General features: G+C 35.5%; 1 long non-coding RNA gene across 1 annotated transcript; it reads right to left on the reverse strand.

Moving 5' to 3' along the window:
- Positions 1 to 11,564: 11,564 nt before the first annotated feature.
- Positions 11,565 to 20,677, reverse strand: LOC114097694 (uncharacterized). Its single transcript, XR_003583622.2, has 3 exons — positions 20,595 to 20,677; positions 19,292 to 19,367; positions 11,565 to 11,681 (listed from the first exon to the last, which is right to left on the reverse strand). It is a non-coding gene; the product is annotated as an uncharacterized lncRNA (long non-coding RNA).
- Between the last annotated feature and the right edge of the window lie 618 nt (positions 20,678 to 21,295).

Raw genomic sequence — 21,295 nt, forward strand, 5'->3', positions numbered from 1 at the left:
CCAACCTATAGGTTGGAAAGAAGTCAGACTAACTGTATTGTTAGATGAGGTGACAATCTACAAAGATGATAAAATACAATCTACTAGAAAATTCAGAACTAATGGAAGAATTAAGCACAGTTATAGGACATAAGCCCAGAACAGAAGAAACTTATTATGTAGCAGAAATTGCAATAAAATACATTACTATTTACCACAGTATCAAAATGTATGAAATCCATTGGAAAATTTTTGACAAATGTAGAAAGACCTCTTTATGTTAGAAATATTATGGTCAGAGCAATCAAAGAGATACATAAATGAAGAGGTATAGTATGCTCCTGTTAGAAAACTCAATATTGCTTGGATTTTAAGGTATTAATCCAAAGATATCATACTATCTCAATCAAAATCTTAAAGAAGCTTTTTCATTTAAAAAAATCAACAAAATGTTCCTAAAGTTCCCATGGAAATAATAAAAAAAAAACATTGAAAATAAGCCAAATTTAGGTGGCATGGTGACACAGGCCTGAAATTACAGCTGCTGGGGAAACAGAGACAGAAGTATTATAAGCTTGAGGCCAGCCTCAGCAACTTAGCAAGATTATGTCTAAAAACAAAATTAAAGTAAGAAGGGCTAGGGATGTAGCTCAGTGGTACAGCCCTTGCCTAACATGTGCAAGGCACTGGGTTCAATCACCTGTACTGCAAAACAATAGAAAGTAGTCAGGATTCAACTGAGTGACCTCAACATTTACTACAAAGCTTCTTATTTTAAAAGTAGTTCTAAAGACAGTGTAATTTTGGTATAGAAGTAGAGCATAGATATATCAATAGAGTAGGATAGAATGTTCAGAAATAGACCCATGGTACATGCATGGTCCATTGATTTTGCATAAAGGAACAATGACAATTTAATGTAGAAAAGACAGCCTTTTCAATAAATGATGCTGGAATTATATAGTATATTAGTTTCTGGGGATGTCATAACAAAATGTGACATTTATAATAAAGCATGAGAGTGTCTTAAACAAAAGAAAATTTTCTCTTAATTCTGAAATTTAAAATTTTAACAGATCTCACTCAAACAAAAAATATTGTTTTTCAAAATAGACTTTTAAAAGAAGAAAATGGCAATCCATTGAGAAAAATATTTGCAAACCATATATTAAACCAACTATTTGTATCTAAAATAGGTAGAGAATTCATACAACTCAAAAAGAAAAAGTCCAACAGCCCAATTTTAAAATGTGGAGAGTGAAATTGAACAAACATGTTACATAAGATAGCATACAGATGGCAAATTATCACATCAAGATGTGAGCTGCACCATAGGTATTAGGGAAGTGCAAACTAAAACCATAGTTCAATTCTACCACACATCCAGTAAAAGGGTTGAAAATAAAAGGGTGCACACACATTGGAAAACATGTGAAGAAACTGGTCCCTGCCAGACACTGGGGATGAGAACTTACCACAGTACAAATATGTGAGCCATTTTCTCAAATGCTGAGTCTACAATCTTTGCATCCCACTCCCAGGTTTTCACCTGAGAGAAGGGAAAGTATATGTCCACACATGAACATCTGTGTCAGCTTTAATAGTATTAGCCAAATTTTGGAAATAATTAACATTTGCCCATAAACTTGTGCAAGGATAAATAAATGTGGTATATCTTTAAACTGGGAAACTACTCACCAACTAAAAGGAATGCATTATTGTTCCACTTAACTACAAGGATAACTCTCAAATATATTTGAAAAAAAAAATAACAGAAAGGAAAACCAAGACAGGCATAGCTTAAGATTGCATTTGTAAAAACTTTTAGGGAATACAACCTAACCTCTAATGACAAAAAGTAGATCAATGCTTGTATGAGGATGTTTGGGAGGGGAATAAGGAACAGCAGGAGCGCAGTTACATTTCTGGTATAATTTAACATATGCATTTTCTTGGTGTTCCCATTATCTTACCTTTTCTAGTGTTTAATTTAAATATAAATATAAATCAATTGTGGTTAGCAATCATTAGAGGAAGTCTGGAAGCTTCCAAGAAAGTTTTCTTCATAGATTAAATATGAACAATATATAAAGGACCAACAAGAATAACAGCCCCTTTTTTGGTCTCTAAGTGTTGTCATGTGTTTTAATCAGATTTTTTTGCTGCTGTGACCAAAATACCTGACAGGAACAATCAGAGGAGAAAAAGTTTATCTTGGGGAATCATGTTTCAGAGTCTCAGTCCATAGATGACCATCTCCATTCCTCAGGGCTTCAGGTGAGGTAGAACCTGATGGCGGAGGTGTGTGGTGGAAGAAAGCAACTTAGGCCATGACTACCAGGAAGCAGATAGAGAGTTCTGATGAAAAAGGACAAAATATTTAACCCAAAATCATGGCCTCAGGAACCCACCTCTTCCAGTCACACCCTATGGGCCTACAGTGATCAGAGGATTTATGCACTGATTGGCTAAGGCTCTCATAACCCAGTTATTTCACCTCTAAACCTTCTTGCATTGTCTCACACATGAATCTTTGGGGGACACTGCATATCTAAACCATAACATTATGTGAAAATGAAATTGATCTAGTATAATCATAAGAGAGGGAATTGCTTCCATATTCTAAAGATGGCAGAGCTGAAACACAAAAATAACTAGATTTCAGGTGAAATTGCCAAATGGCTGCATCCACCAAACATAGAAGCTTCCTTCCTCCACACCCTTTATTATAAGAGAATATAATTGCCTTAGCACTTATGTAGCTGATGGGGAGTTTTTTTTGACACATTAAATATTCTGTAAAAAAAATGCAATTGTAAAATATCCAATATAGTTTGAAAACTATCTCATCACGGGTATTCAAGTTGACCTAAACTACAAATTACATTAGGCATCATCATAATTCTTACTTGAGGGTGTCTCCGGCATACAGGGAAGCACCCAGTCCTTGGCTGTCTGAGTGTGCAGAGTGGTTTGCCTAGACATATGTACAGTGTTTGTTCCTCACCCATCAAGAAAGAAAGGTGATATGGAACGACCAGTCCCATGATAACACATTCCTGAAGTTTTCATGATCCATTTTCCTTCTTTTCTCTGACTCCTCTCCTGAGACACATGCAAAGCTGTATGACTTCCCCTTTTATAACCATGGTGATTTACTTCTGGAGGGTACAGGAATAGGGGTTGGCATGGACCCATGGTCTGCTCACAGAATTAGAACTCTCTGTTAACTCAACAAGCTGTTTTCTTGAAGAGTTATTGTGCAGAACATCTTCACCCTGGCTTCACTCCTTGCTGATGGTCTCTCTCTGTTGCCACCTATCAACCTTGACTTCACTTTTGCTGTGACCCAAGATGATTGGTGTGTGTGTGTGTGTGTGTGTGTGTGTGTGTGTGAAAGTGCACGCACATGCATGTGCACACATTTTCATGCACATGTGTGTGCACGTGCTAATGCTGGGGATTGAACAGCAGGGGAACTTGATCTTTTTTGTTATTATTTTCATTCCCTATTCATATCTATCTGGTCCACTAGTCTAAAAGGAAAATATTTCATGACCCAAACAGTGGATTGTGGAACTATTTGATATTTACTCAAAAAAAAAAAAAAGCAAATCATATTATGGGGGGGCGGGAATCAAAGCCCTCTGAACTGGTAGAAGCCAGTTGTATGAGAGATATGATGATTTTAGGTGGGCAGCAGGAGGCAAAATTTCATCATCAGAGCTATTACAAGTTCTACGTGTCAATTTTTAAAGCACACACTGAATTAATGAAAATTCTGTTAACATGAATGTTAGCTGTTTCTGATTTATTAGAAAGGAATAGGGAAGAGAAAATCATCCAGAAAGAAGCATAATGATTGTCAGTAGGAACAATGCTGGCTCATTTGTGACCTTCCACATAATGACTGCTTTCATCATGCCTCCTGGTAGATTGGTTTGGTTTCAGCTATTAGGTTTGCAACAGGCACTGAATTCCCCTAAAGGTACTATGAACTGCTGATACAAAACCCCAGGAACTGAGCACTACAGATCAGTTTCTAGTAACATCTGATCTGTCTTATGTTTCTGCTGAAGTAGATTTACCAGCAACACAGAGAGAGAGCTGTCAAGAGTGCCCGTGGCACTGGAAGTGAATAATCATGTTTATGTTGTCACAGAGTAAGCAAGCCAAATAATGTTCTTCCCTAAAATAATGCCTGAAATCTTGACCAAGATTAGACTTCTCATAGCCTGGCCTGAACATAATCCTTATATACATTTCCCTTTGGCAAACTCAACCTAAACAAATCTTAGACTTACTGGATGTTGATATTCAGTTCAGGAAGCACAACACCATGATAAAAAAAATACTTGATAACATAATAAAATGCACTGCATAAAATAATTAAAATATTCTTAATAAAGTGTAATTATGTGTTATCTTCAGCATTCTGAGCCATTTTATCCATGGTGCTTATTAGCCATGATCATATATACATGCATACATATGTATAAATGGGAAAAAATCAAAGATATATGTATATACACATAATCACGTATAAATATGTAAACACATACACATATAGAAAACGTCAAAGATATATGCTTATATAATAAAACACAAGTTCACATGTGTTCACATATGTAAGAGAAGTATCTTGGAACTTATTACCTTCTAAAGTGACTGTACATAAATTTAATAATGCATTTGGAATGATAGGTTCTACTTGGGATTGAATGGCTCCTCTAATTATGTGGATTAAAAAAAAATAGCCCATTTGTTGATTGGGTTGTTTGTTTTCTTATTGTCTAATTTTTTGAGTTCTTTGTATACTCTGGATATTAGGGCTCTATCTGAAGTGTGAGGAGTAAAGATTTGTTCCCAGGGTGTAGGCTCCCTATTTACCTCTCTTATTGTTTCTTTTGCTGAGAAAAAACTTTTTAGTTTGAGTAAGTCCCATTTGTTGATTCTAGTTATTAACTTTTGTGCTATGGGTGTCCTATTGAGGAACAAATGGGCCAAGGACCTGAACAGACACTTCTCAGAGGAGGACATACAGTCAATCAACAAGTACATGAAAAAATGCTCACCATCTCTAGCTGTCAGAGAAATGCAAATCAAAACCACCCTAAGATACCATCTCACTCCAGTAAGATTGGCAGCCATTAGGAAGTCAAACAACAACAAGTGCTGGCGAGGATGTGGGGAAAAGGGTACACTTGTACATTGCTGGTGGGACTGCAGATTGGTGCAGCCAATTTGGAAAGCAGTATGGAGATTTCTTGGAAAGCTGGGAATGGAGCCACCATTTGACCCAGCTATTCCCCTTCTTGGTCTATTCCCTAAAGACCTAAAAAGAGCATGCTACAGGGACACTGCTACATCGATGTTCATAGCAGCACAGTTCACAATAGCAAGACTGTGGAACCAACCTAGATGCCCTTCAATAGACGAATGGATAAAAAAAATGTGGCATTTATACACAATGGAGTATTACTCTGCATTAAAAAATGACAAAATCATAGAATTTACAGGGAAATGGATGGCATTAGAGCAGATTATGCTAAGTGAAGCTAGCCAATCCCTAAAAAACAAATGCCAAATGTCTTCTTTGATATAAGCAGAGTAACTAAGAACAGTGTAGGGACGAAGAACAGGAGAAGAAGATTAACATTTAACAGGGATGAGAGGTGGGAGGGAAAGGGAGAGAGAAGGGAAATTGCATGGTAATGGAAGGAGACCCTCAGGGTTATACAGTGGAGGAGGTAGAGAGAGAGGAGGGGAGGGGAGGGGAGAGGTGGGGAGGGGGGAGGGTGGAGGATGGGAAAGGCAGTGGAGCACAACAGACACTAGTATGGCAATTTGTAAATCAATGGATGTGTAACTGATGTGATTCTGCAATCTGTGTATGGGGTGAAGGTGGGAGTTCATAACCCACTTGAATCAAAGTGTGGAATATGATATGTCAAGAAATTTGTAATGTTTTGAACAACCCACAATAAAAAATTAAAAAAAAAAAAAAGATTCATGAAACTGTACGATGAAAAGTTATAAAAAAATGATGAATTTATTTTTAGATTTATACTTTGATAAAGGTGATAAAATAATCAAACCCTACTTATTTAAAAATAAAATAAAGCCCCTTTCTGGGTCTTCTTTTATGACTGGAGTGAGGAATTATCACTCTCTTTGGTTAGTCCCAGTTCTCAGCATAGATATGAATAAAGAGGCCACCAATAAACTTTGGCCCTGTGCCAGAGAGGGGCGTGGCCTTCAGAATCCCTGTCCTCTGTCATCCTCTGTGGGGTGAACCAGAATGTAAAAACCCTATCGGTCGTCTTGCCTTCTTTGGAAAAAACTTACCTTTAGAATTGGAGCTTTTCCTATTTAAAAGTCATTAGTCAGACCTACTGGTGACCTGAAGGATGGGAGGAAGACAGGGAGCCCAGCCTAACTCTGATCTGTCCTCTTAGTCCAGTCACCAGAGGAGCCTGGCACCAGGACACTGCTTCTGAATGAGGGACGTTGATAAGACATCTGAGGCCTGCTGACACAACTGGAGGGAAAGTGTTGGTGCTTCATATTTTGCAATGTGGTTTTTCACTCCATTAATTTAAAACAACAAATTTTAGAGTGGAGTTTAAAACTCTGGCCTTCTAAAGTAGTGGTAAGCGGTGCCTGTGGGAGCGCTGCTTAAATGCTTGCTAAACATCATCCATTTCACTCCATCCTCTGAGCTGAGGGAGGATGGAATCTAAGAGATGCACACAGGGTGAATCAAACAATTGAAAAAAAAAATAGCCAAATAAGAAATATTTTAATTCAAATGTTTTAAAGGAAATTATAAAAGTATTTATTTAGTGACACACTTAAATACTGCTTTAAAATTTATTTTTCATACATAACCTTTTCAGTTCCATATCCAGTAGAATGCCATCCTTTCATCAGAGAGGAAAACATGACCCACAGGGGTTAAAGCATGGGTTTGATATCAAAAACTGCTTTCATAAAACCAGCCCAAATAGTAATTGAGTAAAGTAATATCTATTTTTAAAGAAATTTCAGTGAGGCATTCAACATAACCAAAAAGAGAATTTTTTCCCAGTAAAAACAATCAAAAATATCTGCCCTTTAAGCTGTGGTTTTTATATACAACTTTTAGAAATAGGGACTAAAAATGATGTTTATACCACATGCCTGTAAAATGGTACTTGATGACACCAAGTGTTTTAATTTTCAAAGTGTATCCTGTTGAAAGTTCCCCACCAACATTATTTGTGAATAGTTGCAAAGCATTAGAATACATTGGGAAAGGATCAGGAATTTCTTTTGTTATGTGTGGTTCATTCTTGTCCTAATTTATGCTATTGGAACTGGTTTCTAAAGTCAAAGCAAAGAATTACATGGACTTCCCAGTTTTAGAACTGAGAATTCTTTCCATTTTAAATAGGTACCAAGTTATCTACCTAGAGCATCTGGGCATATCATGCAGAATTCCTCCTTCTGAATCTTGCCATGTTGATTCTTTATCATGAATATAGTTCAGAATCTTTTAAAATAGTTGTGCTACGTTAACATGCTTCCCGACATTTACCACATTCTGTATAAAATGTGTCCAGTTAGGAAAAAATACATGCATTTTGCTATACATTTCATTGAAGTCATCTGTGTAACCACTTAATTATTTTGAGGCTTTTTTTTTAACCTACTACCTACAATCTAAAATCCTAGATCTATTATATCTCCAAAAGTCTATTTAACTTACAATCTTCTAGCAATTATTTAAAAATTGCACAAATAAATGTTCTTTTAATTCTTTCAAAATCTCTAGGAAAGAAAATTATGTACTTCTGCAATATGTTACAGTTTGATGTCTTCTACTCAAGGGTAATAATGGTATGAGGAGAAAGGGAAAATTAAAAATGATTAATAGGATCATTATTATACATTTTAAAATGCTAAATATTAATTTTACCAAAAACTATGTGTGCTACAATTTCAGAAAATATGAATGTTGTGATAGAAAATGAAGACTATAATGAATCTTTTAAAATAATTTTAAAGTGCTTCAATGCACCAATACTTAATTTAAGGATTTATTTGTTTTTCTTTCCAAAATAAATTAATTAGAAGTAAAAATAAAAGTGCTTTAAATTTCAAGTTCATATATAAACCAAGGCTGTAACTGAACATTTAACAGGCAGCTCCAATATAATGTATCCCTAAACAGAATCCATTTCCCCCACTCCTACTAAAAATGACCCACTTGCATGTATCCCCTGCATCAAAATATAAGTTTTGGGAGAAAAGAGACATCATCTGTTTTATCTATCACTTATTTTCAATTCCAAAATCAAAATCAGTGCTGGATGCATGGTAGTCATTAAATAAATATCTTTTCTTTCATTAAATAATAATAGAACATTAAACAATGACTCAAAGTGAGAGGCATTGGGTGTCAAACTATGATTTCCTGATCCCTTTACACTCTTCAATATAATTGAGCACCTCAAGTCTTTGTTTATGTAGGTTATATGTATAAATATTTTCATAATATAAATTAAAAATTTTTAATATTGTTACCATCTAGGTGTGCTGGGTTTGTTGTCTGCATTCAGCAAAGAACTGAAGAACAGGACACAGAGATAGAAAGCAAGAAGTAGATTTATTGCAAAAGCAACAGAGAGAGACTTATCCAGAGAGAAGGAGCCCCAGAGCTGGGAATCTGGTGGGAGAATATTGGCGTATTGTTTTTATGGTCTCTGGACTTTCTTCCATTCCTTACCTCCGCCCCTGTCCACTGTGCTCCTCACTGTTATTGATTGGTGCCCCCTCTGTCCATGCATCTGCTTAGTTTTTCAAATGGATCCCTCACTTAGAAGCACCAGCATGGAATTATCCGATTGGGTCCCCACTTACGTCCATGAGCACTTTTGTCAAGTGGGAAGTTGACCTCATTTGAAGAACCTCTCCATACTCCTTCGGTTTGGCCCGGCCCCTGACCTCCTCACTGGACATCTTTCCCTGGCAGCCTAAGGCCTTCTACATCTTCCTCAATATCTCTTAGTGAATTTCATAACAGAGTAAGAAAACATTTTGATTAAAATTTTTTTTTAAACTCTACAACTGGGCATAGTGGCACATGCCTTAATCCAGGTGGCTCTGGAGGCTGAGGCAGGAGGATTGCAAGTTCAAAGCCAGCCTCATCAATTTGGCCAGGCCATAAGTAACTTAGCAACACTGTCTCAAAATTTTTAAAAAGTATTTTTTAAAAAAAAGTGGGGGTAGAATGTGCCTCAGTAGTTCAGCACCCCTGTGTTCAATCCCTGGTTTAAAAAAAAAAAATCTACATTTTCTAAGACAAAAAGGTAATGAGAAGAGTGGCATCATATTACATTTGTAAAATCCTCTGTAATGCTGTTTAAAGTAAGACAGCACAGCTGGGCTTCCATATCTAATTCTATAGTCAATTCATGTTATGGGACAGAGAGAAATGCTTTTATAGCCTTTTAAAATAATTGTGAGAGTTTTTCTTTGATCTTACACCAAAACCCAACAATTTCTAGTTAAAGGTTTGTTATAACGTAGAATCCAAATGGAAGTCCACATTTCACACAATAATATCCATGTGAATGTCTGTTGGTTTTGGGTGTACCTAAGTGGAACTGACACCCCCAAAATTTTGTAATATCACATATTAGTAACATGTACATTATTAGCCCACTGAACAAAGCATTTCTTCCAAATTTTGACACATTGGTTATATGATATGATTTTAGAGGTACATTTGATAATATCTTCATAAAACTCATCAAAAAGCTGAAAATTCTAATTTCTATGAAAGACTGAATTTTGTCATTAGCAACATGGAGTCAACATGGAATCAAATGTGTTCCTTTCAGAGTTAGCTCATTGTATTCATGACAGAAGAAATGCATCCCAAATTTACAAGTCCAATGTGCAATGTATTTATTTGGTTCTTTCGTGTAAAGCGGTGTTTGTAGCATTCTTTAGTTCATCTTTGCATCATAAGTATGCATTATACATTTGGTAGACAGCAGAATCACATCACACCTATTCCCTAGGTTGTCACTCAGAGCATGAAACAATTTTTAATATAGTGAAGATTTAATCAAACTTATCATTTCTATTGCTTCTATAAGGATATTCTTAAGTGAACCTGCCTTTCATTTTTACAACCTTACTGGTACTACTTTGTTTATGCTAATTACCAGAAGTTTCTCTCATGATGGATTTTGTCCTATCCACAAAAGTCAACCCAGTGAATACGGCAGGTGATATCTTACTTTTTTTAATTAAAACAATAGTTTGGCTTCATGAATCCTTAAAGGAATACAACAGTCTGAGAAGTGCTGAGAACCACTGGCATAGAGAATAATTTTATTTAATATTATTATTTTCATATGATTCTAACATTTTGGATTTATGTGAAAGTAGATACATTATTTCATCCCAATATTTTTATTATTCATTAAAAACATGCTTATGATTTTAAGATACACCATCCAATTTGAACTCTATGAGACACACATTATATCAGTCTACGATAGTTTCTATAATGTAGTAATATCTTATGAAAAGGACACTTAGTGTAGGTACCATTTATCCAAAAGTTAGACTCCATCCTAATCAAAGACAGGGATATAATTAAAATTCAAATCAGCAGTTAACAGAAAGTTATTCTTGACAATTCAGTAGAAAGACTTGAAGCTGCCCAGTACAGTTTCAAAGCCAGCAGAGTGAATTATGTGTAACCTAACACTAGTGGATTAAGAGTCTCATACATATGATTGTCCATGGCAACATGAAAATCACTACATTTAATTTTTTTACAAATAGCAACATAAAACAGCCTTTTAAAAACTTTAGTCATCTACAATTAAGTTTTCCTCCTAAAAATGTCAAGCATGATACTATTACAGTAGAGCATGGGACAAAAGATGGAGCCCAATGTCTTGGGGTCAAATCCCACCAAGGGCCACCTTTCAGAGTGACAGCATCTATAAAATGGGATAGTAATAGTATTTCCCGCATAGTGTTAGCAGTTATTATTATTATTACTATTGCTTGCAGCAAAATAATGTTTGTGAAAGACAAATTAATTAATGCATGTGAAGTTCTCAGAACAATGCCAGGGTGGAAGTAATAAATGTCTTTATTTCATTTTTTAAAAAGTGAAAAGACTAAAAATATTACTAAGTATCTCCTGTCTACTTTTTTAGGTCCTCTCAGCCTTAAATTGCCTGAATTATTTTATAACTTAAAATTATATAAAACTAGTAGTAATGCAAAATGTTCCTGAGAGGTAGAAAACTGACTATTGCCCTTTGGATATTGACTAATTTTATAAATATGCATAAATGGACTTCAGCCTCCCTGTCTACTTGTCTGTTCATTGAAATGTCTTCTTGATTCCCTAATTGACACCTTGCAAAATATTTGAGAAGAGTTCATTTTTTATTTGTATGATTGATGTGATTTGAATGTTTTAAAATTGTATTTTAGCACATTTCTATTACAGAAATATGATATTAATTAAAGAGGAAAACACACTATGTGGCAAATTAATCTACCTTTGGAAGATGGTGGGACCAGGTGGTGTGGCTTATTGGCGACAGCCCTGGAAGTCCTCAGAGATCAACATGTTAATAACACTGAGTTTTCAAATCAGAAGTAATGGGGCTATTTTTTCACCACTGAAAAAAGATAAAGAAGAAAATACATTATTTTTTAAATCAACTATGGCTAAATATTTTAGCTTAGTTATCCAGAATATTTACTTCCATAGAGTATCTCATTTCCTGACGAAACTACATATATAAAATGTTTTCTGCAAAATATCTAAAAAATATTTCTCTCCTCCTGCTCTGTCACAGTAATTTAAGTTGATTCCCTGAGCGTTCTGTCTCAGGTTATAATTCTGGAACTGGAAGCAATAAGTCCTCAGTTGATTCCCTCCCACTCTTTTTCTACAGTTGGCCTAAAAACTCACAGAACTACCATATTGAGTTTTTACTCCATTGTAAGATGAAATCTCATTTTGCATTTAAAAAATGATGCTTCATTTCATACACAATTTAAAACCAAATTATTAAGAATGCTTAAATATTTTTGCTTTTGAGAGATATCTTTTATTGTTCCTTTTTAATATTGACCTATATTTAAAAATAGTAGCATGATAAAACCAGGAATTTACAGTTCAGCAATTTGTGGGTTGTCATGATTTAGGCAGAGAGGGACTAAATCCACATTACCTTTATGTAGATATTCACTTCGGAAAACGGCATATGGACTATGCTTAGCATGAAACAGTTCAAAATGTCATGTCCATTTACACATGACCCTTGTGACAACAACAGTTTACTTATTTACGATAGCTACTTGAAAGTTTAAGATAGTCGGAAGTCCCAGTATATACTAAATGTAAAATCAAAATAGTCTTTCTCATAAGCAAATAAAACTATGTGTGTTCCCATGAATGTATAGAATAGAAATAAATTTTTAATCCTAAAGTATCTGAATAATACGTAATTTGTGCAAATCCACTGAACACATCAAATTTTCTTTTTTATAGCAAAGTTAGCACATGTTTTGTTTTTTGGTTACTGTTTTATTCCAAGAAGCTCTTCAATTATGCCTTCCTATCAACATGGTAGAATCAGGCTACAAATTTAAGTGGGGAGTTTTGTCAACCACATTTCTCCAATAGCATAAAACAGGAATCAGTAATATAGATTTGTACCTTCATGCCAAATTCCTGACATGCAACTGTATAAAGAAGTACAAGTAAAACCTTTTGGAAAACTCCTGTTTAACATTCATAACATTTAGCATTTCCCAAATGACCAGTATCTTCATACATTATTATATAAAGTAGATTAGCTCAATATATTCAAATCTTCTCTCATCTTGGATCACTTGGACTAGTCAAAAGACTATGAATTAAGCAAACTCAGTAACATCTATTTAGTACCAAAACAAACAAACAAACAAATACACCAAAAAATACAACAATAAAGATGCAGAGAGGAGAGAACAAGAAAGGAATCCTTATTTATAAAACACTAACAAAATAATGTGGGCCTTTTATTGAATTATAAAACCCTCCCCCAAACAAAAGCTTGGTTTGGATCACACTCTAATCTAATCATAAATTATGCAGGCTTGTTGCCAGTTAAATGTCCATTTCCATGTGTGGATCTTACAGGGAAGAGTGACCTGTTTGAAGAAACAGGCAGAGGAGGGTAGCTATAGGCAGCATGAGGCAGAAAGAACCCCATAAAATCCTGAGATGGAAATTCAAGGTCAAGAAGAGAAGCCTGTGCTGTTTCCACAAGCTCACTCATGTGGTTTTGGGTACTTGAACACTTCTTAATTCATATCATCTTTTCTTTGATAATCCTTTAACTACTGGATTTATTTAAATTTGACGAGCTTTGGTGAATTATTTTATAAGTAAGCAAAATGATGTCCCCTTCTTTTCCACTTTACACAAATAACATTTAGAACCTTTAAGAAGGAAAGAGTTGTCTTTTAAAATGTAAATTAAAATTATTCCAAGACTAGGAACAATAGGGGGGTCCTATGTTTATTACTTTCAGTATTAACATTATATTTAAAACCAAAACACATCTCCTATGCCTTAGGTACCTCAAGGAGGAAATATCATTTTCCCTGAATTCTCTGGTTTCTGATGAGCACAAAATGCATAATTTGGTTAAATGTAAATCTAACAATTTTATTTTTAAAAGTATGATTTATTTATAAGATTTATACCTTCATGCCAAATTCCTGGCATTCAACTATATAAGGAAAAGTACAAGTAAAACGTTCTGAAAAACTCTTTTTTGACCTGCGTAACATTTAGCATTTCAAAAGTAATATTATTGGGGCTGGGATTGTGGCTCAGCAGTAGAGTGTTCACCTAGCATGTGCGAGGCCCTCGGCTCAATTCTTAGCACCATATAAAAATGAATAAAATAAAGGCATTGTGTCCAACTACAACTAAAAAACAAGTATTTTTTAAAAAGTAATATTATACTTGATTCTTATATGAAATTTGTATTTCATTAACCGTATTCCTTATGTTTCTGTTGAAAATAGGAAAATGATCAGTGAGTAAAATGAGATCTTCTACAATGTTTTGAGGTTTGATTACACTAAGCCCCTCTCAGGAAAGTTTTCATTAATGCTGTAAATTCTGTGTGACTTCCTTTAAGCCAACTGCTATTGCTATGGCGGTAAGAAATACAAATAGCAGTAAGCAGGTTTTTTAAAATGTGATGTTAACTTTGGCAAGTTGCCTTTGACTTTTCCTGATCATGTCCCAGAAGCAGAAATCTCACTCTGCCCCAGTAAAATATTTTATTCATGAATTCAAAGATGGGAAGATCAAAAGGGGCTATAATTCAATACAATATGTTTAAGTGGACAGGAAAGATATTCTTTTATTCAAATAACACAAACATTGAATCCAGAAAAGCTGTAGCACTTCCTTCTTAGGGAAGGGTACAATTTGGCTTTATAAATTGTTTTGAAATTGTCTTCACCAATTTATTAATAGATCCAAAAATCAATCTAAAAATGAAGTAATTAGCCCAGCCTTTTGTCTAAAAAGGTAAAAAGGGGTATTTGATTAACTACAGCCAATGAACATAAAGAGCCATCTTATGGGATTTTGTTTCGCTGAACATCTTGGGCAGGGTTGGTGAGATGCCACTTCTCAAGCTCTGTGAACTGAGAGAAGAAAGACTTTTCATTCACACAGTGCCAAAATTCCAACCAGCTTGCTTATCAAAGGCCAGGGGGACTATCTTCCTGAGCACCTCTTGGGTACCAAAGAAAAGAGATGGTAAGTTTTCTAGGAAAGTACCTGCATCACTGGTGTTTTGGCAAGACTGGGCCCAATCATAGGGTATTTCCTTGCTCACAAATGAAGTTTTTGTTTTGGTGGTATACATCAATGCCTGGTCATATGATGAGAAAGCATTTTATAGTTCTAGATATAGTTGGACACAATGCCTTTATTTTATTTATTTGTATATGGTGTGGAGGATCAAACCCCATGCCTCACTTGTGCAAGGCAAGTGCTCTTCCACTGAGCTCCAACCCCAGACCAACACGAATTACAATAAAAATCAAATGACAGAATATGGGAGAGTATAATTCTATTAGAGTGGGACATTCGGGAAACATGGGAATCAAGACAAATATAGGACTCCAAGGAAAATGCGGATGCTCCACAGCAGCCTGCCTGATATTTGGTACATTGGCAGTTCCCAGATGAGTCCCTTAAACATCAACATCTGGCTTTCCAGCCTTAGTGAGTAGGGGCCTCTTTGAGACTCTCAGGGTTCTTAGCCTGCTCTGTGCAACAGTGTCAACTGGACGGTGTTTTTATAAGTCTGTCTCTTTCCTGAACCAATTAAATCTGTGTTCGTAGTGTAGGCCCAACACAGACATTGTTTAAATGTTGCCACAAGAGATTCTAACTATGTCATAGTAAGGCCTGCCAGTTGCCAATTCAGGGAGAAATGAGGGATTTGCAAAGTAGAAAGGGAGATCTAGGATGCATCACATTTAGGGAATGAATATGAAAGTACATCCTTTCTCACTACCTCCTGGCCTGGCCTGCCTTCTAGATTCTGTGTGTGAGTGCCACCTAGATGGTTCTCACTGTGAAATGTTCTGACTGAAGGCAGGATGTGTGCATTATGACTGTGCCTTCTTGTGCTTGTTGTCCTGTTGTCTGCTGATCAAATCCAGGATGTTACAGCACAAATCAACACCCATTTCCCTCTCACAATACAGGCCATTGTCTTACCAAGAGTAAACTTCACCTGAAGAAAGCAGGCTACAGTGGTATAAACCTGGACCCCAAGATCCTAAGTAAGCTTGACTTGGTAGATAGTTCTTTCGAGCTACTGAATCCAGGAAATTGGATTAACTGAATTCTTATCTCTAAGCTTGCTGATCTCATCCTTAGAAATAGGAAGTTGAGTTTCAAGGTGGGTGGTGAGTGACAGGGATGCTCTAATGGTTTGTGCAAGCAAAAGATGAGGACTTCTGGCACGTGTTGCCCTTTAGAGGGTAAATATGTTGAAGAAAGAGGAAAAGACTGAGGAATGGTCCCTGGGTCAATGGATCAGAGTGGCCGAGACAAAAGTGTAACAGGTAATGACTTTATTAAATTATTTGTTTTAAATAACTACAGATTTCCATAAACTAAAAAAAAAAAACACAGAGAGATCCTAAGTACCCTTTATAATTTCCTTAAAATATAATGTCTTGCAAAACAATATCCTGATCAGGATATTAACATATATTCAATCCGCCTGCATCCTGGGGTGTGTGTGCTTGTGCATTTAGCTCTTCTAGCTTGTCACATCTGTGGATACCTGCATCCCCCAACACCGTCAAAACACAGGACAGTTCTATTACTACAGGATCCTTTGTCCTGCCCCTTCATGACTATACTTAAACTCTCTCCTCTGCAAGTAGACATTCCTAATTCCAGGAAACCACTAATCAAGCTGTTCTCTGTTTCTAAAGTTGTGCAATTTCAAGAATGTTATATTCTAAATTCATCTAATATAGAACCTTTTGGGAGTGGCTTTTTCCAGGTTTCACAATTCCCTAGAAATTCATCCAAGCCATTGCATGTGTTAATACTTTGCTTCCTAACACTTCTGAGTAGTATTCCATGGCATGTAGGCCCTGTACATTGTTATACCTTTCAGCCATTGAAGGACCTCTAGGAGGACTTCAGATTTACACTGATCTATAGATTTGTGTGAGCAGAGTTTTCACTTATTTGGGATAAATGTTCAGTAATGCAATTGTTGGATTAGACAGTTGCGTGTTCAGTCTTTAAGCAATTCTCACTTTTCAAGAGTGGCTCTAACATTTTATACTTACACCAACAATAATGTACGAGTGACCTGATTTCTCCACATCCTTGTTCCTGTTTCCTGCTGTCACACTTTTTCTTTCTTCTTGGTTTTGCCATTCTGATGGATATATAGTGATATCATGTTGTATTGTTTTGTGAGGCTTTTTGTTTTTGTTTTGTTTTGTTTTGTTTGTACTGGGGATTGAACCCAGGGTGTTTAACCAAGAGCCACATCCCCAGCCCTTTTTAAATATTTTATTTAAAGACAGGTTCTCACTGAGTTGCTCAGTACCTCACCAAGTTGCTGAGGACTGAGGCTGGCTTTGAACTTGTGATCCTCCTGCCTTATCCTCCCAAGTTGCTTGGATTACAGTCATGCCTCCACTGCGCCTGGCTCCTGATATAGTTTTAATTTGCATTTCTCTAATGCCTAGGGATGCTGAGCATCTTTTTATGTGCTTATTTCCCATCTATATGTCTTCTTTAGTGATATGATGGTTAGTGACTTTTACCCGTTTTCCTAATTGAATGGTTTCCTTTTATAGTTAAATTGCAATATATTTTAGACATTAATCTTTGATCAGATACATTGCTTGTAAACATATTGTGTCCTGTATTTAAACTGTCTTTATATCTTTTAATAAGAACTTTCATGGGACAAAAGTTTATATTTTTTATTTTGATGAGGTTCAACTTATTTTTTTCTATTTATGAATCATTTATGAATCATCAAGTTTAAGATCTAAATTAGTCCTAAATATGATGATTTTATACTATTTTTCCTAAAAGTTTTACAGTTTTATACTTTATATTTAAGTCAGTGTGATTCCTTTTGAGTTATTTTGGCAGCAGTTGTAAGATTTAGGTAAAGGCCAACATTTCTTCCTTTGTAGGTCTGACTTACTACTCCAGTACTAATTATTTATCTCTTTCATTAAATTGGTTTTACATCTTTGTCAAAAATCAGATGAGGGACTGGGGTTGTGCCTCAGTAGTAGAGCTCTTGCCTAGCATGTGTAAGGCACTAGGTTTGATCCTCAACACCACATAAAAAAATAAATAAGGGGCTGGGGTTAGGGCTCAGTGGCAGAGCACTCGCCTTGCAAGTGCGAGGTCCTGGGTTCGATCTTCAGCATCACATATAAATAAATAAAATAAAGTTAAATAAATAAACAAACAATATAAAGATATAGAAAAATCAGATGAGCTTCTCTGCTTCTAGGTTCTCTATTCTGTTCTACAGAACAGGGACTATGCTCATTCATAAACATGGCCTGAAGAAATATGCTTACCAACTTCACCTCCCATTGGAAACAAGAAATAAATATGAAAATATTAAGGCCATTTGAATACCACTAGCTGATAAAAAATACCCTAGTAATTTTTTTATTAAATATTCCATCAGCATACAAATGTAACTAGGAAAATATAGCCCATTTCCTCTTTTGATATAAGCTGTATTAGTGCAAAATTAACAAATTGTGTTTCACACTTATATGATAATCACTTCCTACACAGACTCCTGCTCCCATGTAGCCACCAAGACTGTTCACTTCCTCTGTGAATGTTTCTGGGAGTTTATGACTTGTGATGGATCAGAGCATATAATAATCTCTGTTTTTGACCAGTTCTCTCTCATTTATTACAATGCTCAGCTATGTTATATAAGTTCAACAATAAACAACTTATATACTCTTAGAAGAATAACTGAAATGTCTTAAGCCCAGATACAAGTATGTAATAGATAGAGGGAATTATGACACTATGCTTACCATATACTGGGGAGAATCTACTTGCTTCTATCTTTGAAATAACACTGGGTTCTCACAAATATATAAATTTATTATCATGGCACCTCAAGTCCTCATGTTTTCTTTGACTTTCCATCCTCTCCCTTGGTATCAATCCTGTATATTAAAACAATTTTTGTCCATTTTCCTTTGTCCGTTTCCTTTTTAAATCATTTTGAATTTATGGATCCTGATATGAGTATCTTATAGAAAACTCTACATGCAAAGTTCACAGTCAATATGTCTTTGGTCATATGCTACTCTTCCAAAATCTCACTTAAATTCAAAATTTGTCTTTTTCCGGGACTTGAATAAATCAAGACTGATTTCATGGTAACAGAAACATTCTTTCCTACCATATATTTCCTGCAGCAGATGGATATGTCTCTATATTCTCCGGGTTTCCAGCTCTATTTCCCTTTCTGGTATTCCAATCTCCTTTCAAACAGATCTTAGCAGAGCTTGTAAAGTTCAAATTGCTTCTTCAATTAGATCCCACATCTCTTCTCCACTTGTAAAGCTAAATCTCTATTGGATAAGAGTACCATCTTTCTTTTTCTATTTTTACTGATCAAAAGAAAAAACTTTATTCTCTTAATTCAGGTAATTCAGTTAACATCATTACCTGTGCTTTTGGTATCCCCTTCCCAAAAGCTGAGCAGTCATTCACTCTTCACGTACTGGTCAGTGAGTTTTAGTTGCTGCAACATAAACCACAGTCTCAATGAAACACCACAACGAAATTTCATTGATTGTCCACATTATAATCAGATTTGGGTAACCAACCCCTGTCCAGTTCATATCAGTGCCATAAGGACCTCGTGGCCTTTAGGTGACCACAGCAGGGAAAGAGCTAAAGACTGCATAGGACAGTTCTAAGGGTCAGGCTTAAAACTGATATCTATAACTTCTCCCCATACCCTCTTGGTTAGAAAATAATCTCATCATCTTAATCTAACTTCAAGGGAGTTTGGGATAGATGGATTGATGCATACATATATAAACAACATGCATGATTAACACTAATGGTCTCTGCTACAAATCCTCAGTAGTCCTTACCCTCACAGTTTCTTTTCTCTATCTCAGAGGAACTAAGATTGGGCACTTAAAATGTGGCCAGTCTAATTTGAGATGTGCTATGCATATACAATACATTCTGAGTTTCAAAAACTTGATAAAAATCATAAAATATCTTGTTAATAATTTTCATATTGACACAAGTTGAAATAATAACATTTTGGACATATTTGGTTGAAGACAATATGCTACTAAAATTAATTCTTTTTTATCTGTTGCTTTGTATCCAGAAAATTTCAAATTAGATATGTGGCTAATACTAAACCTCTATTGAATGACAATGCCCTATAGATAAAGCATTCTAGATCTAAAATTTTCTTGAACTGTGTTTATTTTTTGGTATGGTAATGATTTTTTTATCAAAACTAAAGAAAATGACACACTTTCTTATACTAAACATCTGCATTCTTATTTACTCTTTCATTAGTGATTTTCTTCTCTTTCTATATATAAATCTACTGCCTGGAATCTTGAAATCTAAAACCAAAATAAGGGCTTATCCAATGTATGTACAGGAGTCAACTCAAGAGCAAATTTCAGTGTTGATTCTGGGGTATCAAAGAGCAACCACGTGAATCCCAAGAAACTACTAAATACTAGATACAGTTGAAATCAGTAAACCAAGTTGAAGCACTGGGTCTAATATCTTTATGCTGGTTTGGTGCTAAGAATCTGAGTAATTGTGAGACTCACACAGGATTAGAACTTAGCATATGTTGAGAGATCCTACCCCTGAAGCATCAAGTACTCCAATGTTCTTGTTACTTGAGCAGAAGTCTACCCTGTCTCCAAAGATGAATCTTTTTCTCAAATTGCTATTACAGTCTGCCTATAAGTAGACAGTCACTCACTTTCTGAGTTGAGATGATTGGCTAATCCTTGCTCTCTCCATGTGATATTGCTCCTCAACTGCTTGGAAAATTCATTGGACCTGATAAAACTAGGGAAAATATTAGAAACCAGAGTGAGATTTTGATGGTAAGATGTTATTATATCCAGAGCATATGGAGATAACCAATTCCTATCCCAGATTATAGCCAGTATTGTAAACATTCCTGAAAGAGATACACATAAAAAAATAATGGAGAGGAATGAAAAAAAGTTTCAGTTCCCATGTTTTGAATCTGTATATTGCACTAAAGAACTCTGGAAAGCTAGATTGCACTTATGTTTTAAAGCTGAAGGCGTAAAAGGTCTCTCCCCATAACTAATTCCGAACTCTAATCTTACAGTTTTAGAAATACAGGTAAGTATTGGCAAATGCATGGGACCTATTTTAAATAATTTAAGCTTTGCAAACTAAGTCTCTGTGCAACTACATAACTCTGCTGTTGTAATATGAAAGAAGCTATGAACAATACATATTCCAATAAAACTTTATTTATGTAAGTAGAATCTGGCAGTTGTGCTCTAGTTTGCCAATGCCTGAACTATAGGAGGTGAGTGGAAAAGGTTAGAGAGGCACGCAGGTATCAGAGCAGATAGAAACTAGGTCACAATACATCAGCTATCTCTTGCTATACAACAAACCACCCAACTCTCCCTCCCTGCC

Source organism: Marmota flaviventris, chromosome 11 (assembly GCF_047511675.1).
Source record: "Marmota flaviventris isolate mMarFla1 chromosome 11, mMarFla1.hap1, whole genome shotgun sequence".
NCBI lineage: Eukaryota > Metazoa > Chordata > Mammalia > Rodentia > Sciuridae > Marmota > Marmota flaviventris.